Source organism: Podarcis melisellensis (genome assembly GCF_964234715.1).
Source record: "Podarcis melisellensis genome assembly, chromosome: 10".
Taxonomy (NCBI): Eukaryota; Metazoa; Chordata; class Lepidosauria; order Squamata; family Lacertidae; genus Podarcis; species Podarcis melisellensis.
Window position 1 is genome coordinate 1,323,228 of NC_138542.1, and position 12,760 is coordinate 1,335,987.

A 12,760-nucleotide genomic window follows, 5' to 3' on the forward strand; every position below is an offset into this window, starting at 1 on the left:
GTTGAGCTTCAGACCATATTTTGCGCTCTCCTCTTTCACCCTCATTAAAAGGTTCTTTCATTCCTCCTCACTTTCTGCCATCAAAGTTTTGTCATCTGCATATCTGAGGTTGTTGATACAGTGGTGCCTCGCAAGACGAAATTAATCCGTTCCGTGAGGCTCTTCGTATAGCGGTTTTTTCGTCTTGCGAAGCAAGCCCATTGACAGCTTAGCGGATTAGCGCTATTAGCGGTTTAGCGGCTTTTAGCGATCAGCTGTTAAGCAGCTTATCAGTGGATCAGCTGATAAGCGGCTTAGCGGCTTAGGAAAAGGGGGGGAGGGGAAAAAACCCGCAGGAACTCGCAAGACATTTTTGTCTTGCGAAGCAAGCCCATAGGGAAATTCGTTTTGCGAAGTGCCTGCAAAACGGAAAACCCTTTCGTCTAGCGGGTTTTCCGTCTTGCGAGGCATTCGTCTTGCGGGGCACCACTGTATTTCTTCCAGCAATCTTAATTCTGGCTTGAGATTCATCCAGTCCAGCTTTCGCATGATGAAATGATAAATTGCTTAGTCTCTTGCAAACTCTGTAAAATAAATAAATACTGTAGGTGATTTTCCCCCCAGAGTGATCCCCCACACCCCAGAGCTTGCAATGTATATTTCATATTGGCAGTGACACCAAAGAGAAGGAAGAGGCAAGGATAATAGAGGAAGGAATTGAGCAAATTTATTTGTGTTTCTTTTCAGTCGGGGACTAAGATTGTTCATTACTCTAAATTCTGCCCATCCCCAACCAGCTTTTACTGGCTCTTCTGTCTTGTATGGGCTAGTTGTTGACATTAAAAATTTTTTGGCAACTTTTGTGGCAACATTCTGGATTGATTCTCCCCCCCCCTTCCCTTTAAATCATGCCCATAGAAAAGTTCCCACCTAAGCAAGATAAGAACTCGTGTGTAGCTGCTGCTGGAATGTTGCAACAAAAGGTTGGAGAGCCCTTGAGGGCAAATCAAATCTGCAGGCCAGGTTTACTATGTGTATTCATAAAGCTATATTCTCTGTCTTCCCTGTCTTCTTTTGCACAGAATGTTCTTTTGGGTTATTGCTTTCATCCTAGTCTTTGGCAGGTGTGAAGCAGATTTAACAGAAGATTTGCAGGGGCTATTCCCCCAACCTGCCATCTCATTCTCAGGGCTGAGTCTGTCTCTCTCTCTCTCTCTCTCTCTCTCTCTCTCTCTCTCTCTCTCTCTCTCTCACACACACACACACACCCCCTTCTTCTTGGTAAGACTAATGTGCACCTTCCAAATTCAGTATGTGTGTGGGATCTGCTGAATCGGCATATCTGAAGAGTCACTAATATCCCCACCCCCAGGTGGACATCCTGTGACTCTCATTTTAGGGGAGAACTGAAGGCTTCTGAATTATGGTCCCACTCTTCAATCTGCAACTGGAAATAATGTTTGTTGGTCACACAGTTGTCAGTGGCATGGAGGGGGGGGAATCTAATTGCACTATCCCAGAGGGCTGATTCCTTTACAGTCCTCTGACCAGTCAGTTAAATGAAGCAAATTCATTGCATCGGCTCTTTGCAATGTCTGTGGTTGAGGTGTCTTGGCCTATTTCCTGTGCTAATAATGCCTAGTGGATTTAAGTTGCAAATTCCCCTTCCTGGAGTAGAACATCTTTGCCCTTCTCATTTTCAATTGATCATACTTCAAATAAAAGGCATGCATTACTGTCAGCTGCCGGTGTGGTTGCTCGAAAGCAAACAGGCAAGACCCCAACCTGTCTTTTCCAGGCTTTATTATTAGTGCAAAACTATTTACAGTGAAGAGCATCACAAGTTAATGTCTGGCTCAGTCACTAGCAGAATCTGGGCGTGGCCGGTCCTTGTACCTCTCCCAGCATAACAGTCGTGTGACCCCCATCCATCTCCTCCCCTCTCTGCGCCCAAACCTACTGCGCAGAAGGAGCACTGGCAAAGGGGGACTTGCCTCCCCTCCACTTTGCTCAGGCTCGGTGTTGGGGCTCTCCCTAGCATCTCCTGGTCCCCACTGGAGGCGGGGCTTTAAAAAAAAAGAAGAGAAAAGATGGGGGGGACAATCACTGCTAGTCCCCTGACAATATTGTAGCTTTTTCTGATAACAGGACCAGCACAGCAAATTTTTACTAAAAAATATAGTTACACATCTATTTCTGAAAAGTGAACTTCCTGGCGGCTTATCTGCAGGCTAGAAGAAGTTGTCACCAACTTTGAGCACTGCTGTGCATTTTGTAGATTTCATTTCTGTTTTACGTGGAAGAATTTACTTATGTCTTGTTTCAAAGGGACATGAACCATCCTTAGTTCTGTTAACCATAAAAGACAAGATTGTAATACAGCTGTTTGTTTCCTTTACATGGCAGTTTTATTCTTGCTCGTTGTTGCAGGCTGTGCAACAAAGAGCTATGCCTAGAATGTTGGCCTTCTAAGTAAGGTTTACATTATTAGGTTCAAATCCCCACTCAGCTATGTCTTGGCATGTGTCGCACCTCGTGACGTAATCCGCGACTTCCCCCCGCATCTTGGGCCACCAAAAGTCTCTGGCTACTAATTCTACAGTCTTCTCTTTGCCAAAGTGCCCGGCGGTGGGTGCGTCGTGCAACTGCTGCAGTACCTTCGCGCAGAGGTCATCTCCCGGTACATAGAGGGCCCCTTTGCGGATGAACAGTCTGTCGCGTATCTGGAACTCGTCGTCCTTCGCTGTGCCACTGCGCACCTCCTCCATCTTGGCTCGTGCAAAGGAGTCCGCCTGCAGTGCGCGACGTACGGCGTCCAGGTCCACGGTGGCCGAAGCACACGCCCACGCTTTCGGTGCGAAAATGTGCTTGGCCGCCGCCGGTGCCGCTTCCTTGAGATACTGCAGCTTCCTGGACAGTGCATCCGCCATGACGTTGTTGTCTCCTGGGATGTACTCTATCCTGAAGTCGAAATCCGCAAAGAACTCCGCCCAGCGTATGTGCCTCTGGTTCAGGAACCTTGCCGTGCGCCAGTACTCCAGGTTCTTATGGTCCGTGCGGACCTGCACTGTGTGTTTGGCTCTGATGAGGAAGTGCCGCCACGCCTTGAATGCTGCATGAATGGCCAGCAACTCTCTGTCCCAGATGGCGTAGTTCTGCTCCGACTTGCTGAGTTTCCTGGAGTAGAAAGCGCACGGCCTCCAGTCCCCTTGCGGATCTTGCTGCAACAGGACCGCTCCCACGGCCCTGTCTGAGGCGTCCGTTTCAACCCTCATCGGTTTGCTGGGGTTCACATGCAGTAGCTGCTCTTCGGACGCGAAGAGACGCTTGAGTTTCTGGAAGGACTGCTCCGCCTGCTCCGTCCAGATGAACTTCTTCTTCTTGGAGCTGAGAGTGTCGGTAATGGCCGCCGTCTGCATAGCGAACCCCTTGATGAACTTGCGATAAAAGTTGGCAAAGCCGCCGAACCTCTGGACCTCCTTCCGATTGCGCGGGCTCTTCCAGTCCAACACTGAGCGGACCTTGGCGCTGTCCATGGCGAGCTGCTTGTCGGACAATTTGTAGCCCAGGAAATCCACCTCCGTCATGTCGAACTGGCACTTCTCCAGTTTGGCGTACAGTCTGTGTTCCCATAGTCTCTGCAGAACTTCCTTGACGTCCCTCTCGTGAGCCTCCTGCGATTCTGAGAATATCAGGATGTCGTCCAGGAAGCAGACGCACTTCTTGTAGAGGAGTCCCGCTAACATGTGATGCATGAAGGCTTGGAAACAGTGGGAGCCATTTTGTAATCCAAACGGCATAACTCTGTATTCATAGGTGCCCAGGGGCATGAACATGGCTGTCTTCCACTCGTCACCCTCCCGTATGCGAATAAGGTTGTACGCCCCTCGCAGATCCAACTTGGTGAAGACGCGTCCTTTCCTCACCGTCACGAGTAGGTCGTCGATTTTGGGCATGGGAAAGGCCGTGGGCTTGGTTTTCGAATTCAAAATTCTGTAATCAACCACAAGCCTTTTTTGGGGCGTGTCTTTTTTCTTCACGAAAAACACGGGACTGCCCCCCACTGCTTTGGACTCCCGGATGATCTATGAACTCCCTGAGTTCTTGCAGTTCATCTTCCGACATGGAATACAGTTTCCCGGTCGGCAGCGTCGCCCCCGGCAGGAGGTCAATCTTGCAATCATAGGACCTGTGGGGAGGCAGCTTGTCCGCTTCCTTCTCGCAGAAAACCTCCAAAAACGCTGTGTACTTGTGGGGCACCGCTTGCAGCGTGCCTAATCGTAGCTGCGGGTCATCCTCTTCCCCCTCCGGGCTAGGCAGGATGCAGTGTTCTGCGCAGTAGGAGGAGCCGAAAGTTAGTTGGCGCTGGTACCATGCCAATGCCGGGCTGTGCCTGTGCAGCCAACTCATGCCCAATACTACAGGCGTGTCCGACAGTTGGGTGACATTGAAGCTGATGACTTCCCGGTGATTTCCAATTTGCATCACCATCGGCGGCGTTTGCTTGACCACCTGCCCCCCTAGCAATTCTCTTCCATCGACCGTGACAACTTTCAGGGGCATCGTGGCTGGCAGGAGCGCTATGCGATGTTGCTTGATGAAATCCAGTCCTATAAAGTCTGCATTACTACCAGAGTCGATCGTAATGGGCACTTCCATAGTGAGTCCATTGGGTAGCTGGAGCGATGCAGTGAGTTGCACCACTGGTTTGGGCGGGAGTGGGTCTGTGGGCTGTAAAATCTCTGGGGACTGCTTCACTGACTCGTCTGGCTGGGCCCCAGTGCCTCTGCTTCCAGCCAGACTCCGTCGTTTCCCTGCTGTGGTTCTTTCTGCTGAACTGCTTCTGTTACTGTTGCTGAGGCTGCAGTGTGCTTGTGGAGCCTCTGGGGACACTCTTTTGCCATGTGCTGAGCACTGTCGCAGATGTAACACTTCCTGTTCCCTCTAGGAGGCTTCGCTTTGACTGCTCCCGGTGTTAGGGCTCTGGTTGCTGACTGAGCCCTGGCACCACCTATCTCCATCTGTTCCTCTCCCCCTCCCAGCGGAGGCGTGGATTGAGCGTGCGTTGCGTCCCTGGGAAAGAAGGGAGGTGCTCTCGCCGGCGTGCGTCCCCAACGCCCTTCGTCTTTGCTCCACGGACGTTCTTCCAGACGCACCCCAACCGTTAGCGCTCTCTGGACAACTTCCTGAGTGCTTTGGGGTCGTTCCCCCCTTGCAATTTCGTCTTTCACAGCTCCGTTCAACCCCTCCCAGAAAAGGTCTCTGACCGCAGCTGAATCTTTCTCCCATCCCAGCGCGTTGACCAATGCAAAAAAGCGGGAGTGATACTGCCTTACGGTGGCTCTCCCTTGTTTCAGTCCATGTATCTCTTTTCTGGCGATATCTACGTCTATTGTTGATAAAAAACACGCATCCATCGCTTTAATGAAGGCATCCACACTTCGGAGAGCGGGATCCTCATCTCTCCACAGATTGCACAGCCACGCTTTAGCTTCTCCATGGAGATGAGTTAGTATAAAGCCCACCTTCTCCTGCTCATCTCTAAAGTCCTTCTCCAGCAACTGTAGCGCAAATACCACGTCTGCTCGGATGTTAGGGTACTGCTGCAGACTCCCATCGAAATGAGACACAAGGCTGCCTCCTCTCTTTCCCAGCCCAATCCCCTCTGGTCTGGCTCCCGGTAGCCCCTGCTTAGTCAACATTTCAAACCTGGTTTGCAGATCCCTGCAGGTAGCAGCAGTATCTTCTTCCCTCTTCCTGGATGCTAGTATCTCCGCGTTAAGTTGTGTCACTGCATTTTGCAGGGCTACCATTCGTTCTTCGGTAGTCATCCTGTCCTGCTTTTGTGAGCTCGCGAAGCACCAATCTTCGCCCCTCGCTGCGTCCACTCACGTTGCGAGGTTTTGTGAGACGGAGCTTACTGTCAGAGCTGCCTCCAGGTCCCAGCTCACAGAGGACCAATGCTAGCTGGTTGTAATGTACAAAAGTCTTTATTGAAGTTCAGTTTCCATTTACAAGCCGCAGCGTGCAGCTCTACGTCTAGAACCTAGACCGGCGAAGCTCCGTCTGAGTCTCCGCCCCCTATACACCAGTTTAAGACCCTGGCCTTACTCCACCTCTTCCGTTGTTCTTTCCTCCTCTGGGTCCGTCTGCCCCCCGGGGTCTCCTCCTTCCTGGACTCCTCTGACGCTGACCCCCCTGACTCTTGTCCCTCCTTTCGGCGGGCTTTAGGACCTGGTTCCCTATCCGGGCTACCTGCTGTGCCGCTCGCCTGTACATTTGAACTTGGCGCGCGCGCCCAGTGGGCAACCTTCCTCTTGACCGTTTCCGCGCTCTCCGATGGAGGCGTGGTCAATCCTGACTCATCTCCTCTCGCTGGTGGTGAACACCCTGGTCCCGATACCTGGGACTCCTCCCCCCCACTGCGCTCTGGTGGGGAAGCTGGTCCTGATTTCCAACTGCTGCTCTCTGAGTCCCTTCTGGCCCCTTCCTTCTGGGGTGTCCCCCTTGGCACCCCCCTTGCCCTGGCCATGTGCGCCCCCTTCTGTGAATCTTCCGATTCGCTGGAGAGACTCAGGGAATCCCTCGGACCACTGTCATCGCCTACGCTCCCCTCGGATTCCTCCCCCTCACTCTCCATTTCCTCCCCCTCCTGTGCCTCTGCTCCTGAGCCCCTGACAGGTACGAAAATCAATACCGTTTGGGATGCCAGCAAGGCGGTTATGCGAGGATTTTCTATCCAGCAGAACTCAATCAAAAACAAAAGCAAAGAAAAAGGAAAGAAGGAAATTCTGAGACAAATAATGGACAATGAACAAAAACTGGTCAAAAAACCAAACAATGAGAAAGCAAGACAGAACATAAAGGCCCTGCAAACACAATTTGCAATGATAATCAATAGAGAGATGGAATGGAACATAAAAAGAATGAGACAAAGAAACTTTGAATCGGCTAACAAATCAGGAAAATGGCTGGCATGGCAAATCAAAAGAAGGAAAGAACAGAATACCATCAACAAAATCATCGTGGAGGGAGAAGAAATAGATAATCCAAAGGGTATCAGAAAAGGATTCTTGGACTTCTATAGACACTTATATAAAAGAACAGACAAGAACAACATGAGGAAAATAGAAAGATATTTAAAAGAAAAAATGGTGCAAAAGATCCCGACAGAAAAAAGAGATAGGCTGAACGCCCCGATTGAAATGGTTGAAATAAAAGAGACTATAAAAGAAAAAGCTCCAGGGCCTGATGGATTTACAGCAAGATACTATAAAGAAATGAAACACATCCTGTCGCTGCCGTTGAAAGAAGTTATGGACAACATCCTTAAAGAAAGAGAAATTTCGGATACATGGAAGGAAGCATTTATTACATTTATTCCGAAACAAGACTCTTACTTAACACAAGTGAAAAACTATAGGCCTATATCATTACTCAACACAGACTATAAAATCTTTGCAAGCATTTTGGCAAAAAGGATGAAAAGAATACTGCAAGATATTATCCATAAGGATCAAGCGGGCTTCTTACCTGGCAGACAGATTAAAGATAACGTAAGGAATATAATCAATATTTTGGAATATCTGACTGCCAGAAACGAGAAGCAAGCTATGTTAATATTTGTGGATGCAGAAAAGACCTTTGATAACATTTCTTAGGACTTTATGTTAAAAAGCTTAGAATATATGGAGGTGGGGAAGGAATTTCTCAATGGATTAAAAGCAATCTATACTGAGCAAAAAGCGAAATTAATTGTAAACAATATGATTACGGAGGAAATAGGGATATCCAAAGGTAAGCGACAGGGATGTCCACTCTCACCACTGTTATTCATCATGGTACTGGAGGTTCTTTTAAAATCACTAAGAGAAAATGAGACAATAAAAGGGGTCACAGTAGGCCGAAATGAACACAAGGTGAAAGCCTATGCCGATGATCTGGTCATAACAGTGGAAGAGCCATTGGAAAGTATGAAAAATATACTTATGGAGGTAGAAAGATTCGGCCAAGTAGCAGGATTTATATTGAATAAGAAGAAGACTAAAATAATTGTTAAGAATATGGATCAAGATAAGATAGAGAATATACAGCAACAAGTTGGCATAGAGGTGGTGAAAAAGGTGAAATATCTGGGAATTTGGATAACCCCCCAAAATATAGATTTATATCAGAATAATTATACACCAGTGTGGAATGGGATAAAGAAGGATCTGGAGGTGTGGGGACGAATGAAACTGTCTTTCTGGGGAAGGATCTCAACGATAAAGATGAGCGTGCTACCAAAATTGTTATTTCTGTATCAAACGATTCCAATAATCAAGGGGACCGGGTATTTAAAGATTGGCAAAGAGTTATTTCAAGGTATATCTGGCAGGGAAAGAAGCCAAGAATCCAATTTAAGTTATTAACTGATGCAAAGGAAAGAGGAGGCTTCGCCCTGCCAGACTTGAAACTGTACTATGAAGCCTCGTGTCTCTGTTGGTTAAAGGAATGGATAAAATTAGAAAATACAGAATTGTTAGATTTAGAAGGTTTTGATAATAGATTTGGATGGCATGCGTATCTATGGGCGGTAAAGAAGAAATTCCATAAAAGTTTTGAAAACCACATTTTCCGAGGATCATTAATAGAAGTATGGGAGAGGTATAAAAACCTACTAGAACCAAAAACTCCACACTGGTTGTCTCCGTTAGAGGTTATGTCCGTCAAAAAAACTAATACGAGAAAGAATTGGATTACATACGGAAATTTGACTATGAAAGAAGGGGGGAAATGGAAAATGAAACCTTATGAGGAAGTGAAAGAATTTGTGTACAACTGGTTGCATTATTTGCAAATAAATGAAATGTTTAAAAAAGATTTTAAAAAATATGGATATGCAGAGAAGGACTCTAAATTTCAAATAGACATAATAAATAGTGAGTATAAAATCCTATCCAAAATGTATAAGATATTGTTGGAATGGCATACAAAAGATGAAGAAGTCAAATCAGTTATGATAAAATGGGCCAAAGATATTGGTCACAATATTCAATTTAATGATTGGATAAAATTATGGAATGAAAGTATCAAATTTACTGCATGTACTGCATTAAAAGAAAATATTATGAAAATGATGTATAGATGGTACATTACACCAGTAAAACTTGCAAAAATGTATAAAACATGTAAGAAGTGTTGGAAATGTAAAGAGACAGATGGTACATTTTTTCATATGTGGTGGGAATGTAAGAAAGTAAAAAGCTTCTGGGAGCTGATATATAATGAATTGAAAAAAATGTTGAAATATACATTCGTTAAGAAACCAGAAGCTTTTCTCTTAGGAACTGTAGGTAATGAAATAAACAGAAAGAACCACAAAATCTTCCAGTATGCAGTAACAGCAGCAAGAATATTATTGGCTCAGAAATGGAAACAAGAGCAATTACCAACGCTGGAGGAATGGAGAACGAAGCTGATGGACTATGCAGAACTTGATAAACTGACTGGGAAGATCAGATATCAACGAGATCAAAAATTCATTGAGGACTGGGGAAAATTAACAAATTATTGGGAATTTTTAAATGATAAGGAAATAACGTTAGTGGCATTTAGAGAAGCTCTGTGAAAAAATTAAGTAATATTGTAAAAAAGTAAAATAAAAGAAGGGGGAAGACATAAAGGCAATATAAAAATTTGGAAATGTGAATTTAAAGAAATTAAATACGAATGATTGGCAGGAAAGCCGAAGGAAGTCAAAAACTGAAAAGTTTAATAGAAACTGTAATGTGGAATGATTATATGTTTGTATGGAAAATTAATAAAATATGATTATATTAAAAAAGAGTATTTCAAACCTTCCCATCTGGTGGCCATAAGCAAGGAAACAAATTAAGATGATCCATCAATGAAATGGAACAGTGGCTCTCAAACCGCAACATTTAAGAGCCACTTATTCAGTCTGCTTTTACACTTTTCTACCAACCTTACTATATGCTTGTGAAACACGGACGACTTATAAACGCCATCTCCAACTCCTTGAAAGATTCCATCAATGGTGTCTCCGAAAAATTGTACACATCACTTGGGAAGACAGGTGAACTAATATCAATGTACTGGAAGAAGCAAAGATCACCAGTGTTAAAGCAATAATTCTTCAACATCAACTTCGTTGGACTGGTCATGTTGTGCAGATGCCTGATGATTGTCTTCCAAAGCAACTACTCTATTCCGAACTTAAAAATGGAAAGCGTAATGCTGGTGGTCAACAAGAGAGGTTTAAAGACTCTCTAAAGGCAAATCTTTAAAAATGTAGTATAAACACTGACAACTGGGAAACACTGGCCTGCGAGCGCTCCAGTTGGAGAACAGCCTTGACCAAAGGTATCATGGGCTTTGAAGATACTTGAACACAGGACAAAAGGGAGAAAGGTGCTAAGAGGAAGGCACGCTTGGCAAATCCACACCGTGATCAACTCCCGCCTGGGAACCAATGTCCCCACTGTGGAAGGACGTGTGGATCCAGAATTGGCCTCCACAGTCACTTACGGACTCATTTTTAAAATTGTGTTTATGGAAGACAATCTTACTCGGCTACGAAGGATCGCCAGAGAGGAAGAAGAAGACACTTTTCATAGAATTGTGGGTCATGCTGACCAATACTATAATCAACTGAGTTACATGTTGAAAAGAAACACACATAAACTGTTAATCTGGCATGAGTATCTGAGGCTGCAAAAATATGTCAGTTTGACCTGAGTTGCTGTAAATGTGCTTTTGGGAAATTAATAATTGTCGGATTAAACACCCACAAACCAGAACTATCAGCAAAAGAGAACAAGGCTTGAACATACCACAGTATGTATAAAACAAACAATTCTTACTCCGCATCAGATATATGGAGTTGCTGCATTTTTTTGGCTTTCTGTGGTTCTCTAACACGTCCTGAAATAATTATTAACACCTAGTGGGGGCTGGGGGTGAACAGCTCTGTCAATGGAGTTGTCCAGTACCTACAGGTGATTGTGTCTGTTTTGTCCAGTAGTCCCTCGACTCCCTAAAAAACGTTGTTGTTTTTTAAACCCAGAACCTTTGTCTCATTTTTGCTCTGTCATTTCTGGGGGGAATACCATTTCTGGAAAAAGCAGAGTACATTAAATCTTAATCATTTCAAGACATTGCCTCTTGGTGGGTTGTTTTTGTTATTTTAAGTAACATTCTCTTGACTCCAGTAAGAAGGAAACTACCAAAGCAGGGAAAGGGAGAGGGTACTTCAAGATCTCACAGGCTCAGGCTTGGGCTTGGGCTGGTTCTGCTTATTTTCACAAGAAGCAGAACCAGCAGAGCTTTTCCTGGTCTTTGCCACTTCAGGCTGAATGTAGCACCCTCTAATATTTATCTGATGAAAATAGGGACATGCAGGGTCAGCTCCAGATTGGGGTAAAGAAAACAGATGGGGGAAATAGAGAGAGGGAGAAGCGGGGGGAGAAATAAGATTTGTGCCACATGGGATGGAATAGGACAGAATATGTGACCTGAGAAATCAGCCCCAGTGATATACTCTTAGTTGGCAAGTTTCCAGACCAGAAACTACTTCTTGCTACCTACAACCTGTATCCAGACCCTGTGTCCCTATTTTACAGGGACGTCCCTGGTTTAGAGAAGCTGTCTGATTTGATCCCAGAATGTCCACTTTTCCTTAGGATGTCCCTATTTTCATCAGAGAAATGTTGGAGGGTATGGAGTTATCCAGTCCCCAAGCCAAGAAGGCAATCCTATATAGGGAATTTTTAAAATGTTTTATTGTCTTTTTTATATATGTTGGAAGCTGCACAGAGTGTCAGGGGCAACCCAGTAAGATGTGTGAGGTATAAATAGTAAAATTATCATGATATAATGGGACACCCCTATTTTCATCGAAGAAATGTTGGAGGCTATGGCTGTCTCCAGCCACTTGCAGGTCCAGGCTGTGCAATCCCCATCAATCTCCCATCAAGGAGACCACACAGTTGAATGGAATCATATCAGGCCACAACTTTATTGACTACAGCTGGTTTGGCAAAGGCATTGGGTAAGCATTTATTTCCAGGCTGCCTATCGGAAAGAACATCATGGTCAACCTGGCAGTGGGGATTCCTGCCACTTACATCAACTAGGGGGATCCCCACAGGGATCCCCGTCTCTAGGAGCGCTGAGGCCCAAAGCGCCCATCTGGGCGAATGGACAGAAGCAACTCCATCATGGATCCCTTTAACGGGATACCCTATTTCTGGATTGGAAGCTGAGGGTACAACCCCTCCCTCCAACCAAGGCTAAGGTTACCAAATGCCTAAACCTCCAAAGTTGGGATGATTGCTACAGGTAGGCAAAACATCCAGGTCATAGCCAATTCGCCTGGTAGTCAAATTCCAACTGGCCCCACAAATACGGCAACCCCCACAGCCAAAGCAAAGTCAATTCAATGAGTAAAGGCAAAAATTATGGGAGTGGGTGGATCCAATGAAGAAGAGCCAGCGCCTTGCCTCCCGCCGACGATGCAGGGCTGGGTGTCAGCGTCTGATCCCTTCCAGAGCGCAAGCTTCACCTTGCGCTCCCAGCTTGAAATCCTGCTCTGCGTCAGCCTGCCGAATTGGCCAATGGCAGGCTGGCATTGAAGGAGGGCTGTCCGGGGCTTGAGGGAACAATCAGGCTTCCCTCAGGTCCGCTCCCAGGAGATTTAAAACAGCCCAGGCCAGCCCCCTAACGCCCAGCCCTTCTTGGGGTAAGCGGACTTCTGGGGGGTATACAGTGACTGTGCACT

The 12,760-nt window shown here is 45.9% G+C and overlaps 1 protein-coding gene across 9 annotated transcripts in view; it reads left to right on the forward strand.

The window, feature by feature from the left end:
• The window catches only part of LMNTD1 (lamin tail domain containing 1), a 221,634-nt gene that overhangs the window by 110,819 nt on the left and 98,055 nt on the right, over nt 1-12,760 (forward strand). The window lies entirely within an intron of this gene.